Source organism: Theobroma umbraticum, unplaced genomic scaffold (assembly GCF_002168275.2).
Source record: "Theobroma umbraticum cultivar Fairchild unplaced genomic scaffold, ASM216827v3 scaffold_69.0, whole genome shotgun sequence".
NCBI classification, from domain to species: Eukaryota; Viridiplantae; Streptophyta; class Magnoliopsida; order Malvales; family Malvaceae; genus Theobroma; species Theobroma umbraticum.
The window spans coordinates 269,878-270,200 of NW_018397293.1; the positions used below are offsets into that span (position 1 = coordinate 269,878).

A 323-nucleotide genomic window follows, 5' to 3' on the forward strand; every position below is an offset into this window, starting at 1 on the left:
TTTTCAGAAGTTTTAATTTCGTGGTTCAGCTTTTAGACTCAAGAAGCTGATTTTCGCTATTACAAGCTCAAGCTTAGCTTCTCTTTTTTTCCCCTCCTTCAGAACCCTTTTTCGGTATTGCTTGAGCTTTTTGAAGTCTGCTCTAGAAGTGGGGCCAAAATAAGGAAAAATTCTTTTCCTGTTGGTACCATGTGATCATTTTAAGATCATATGATGCAACACAAGGAGGAAAGATCAAGAATAGAAAGTGAAGTTAGAATGAAAAGGGATAGAGATAGAAAGGGGAGAAATAGAGGAAGACCGGAGTAAAGTGAGAATTAAAG

General features: G+C 37.2%; 1 protein-coding gene across 1 annotated transcript in view; it reads left to right on the forward strand.

The window, feature by feature from the left end:
* Window positions 1-323, forward strand: part of LOC110428763 (zinc finger CCCH domain protein) — an 11,880-nt gene that overhangs the window by 7,715 nt on the left and 3,842 nt on the right.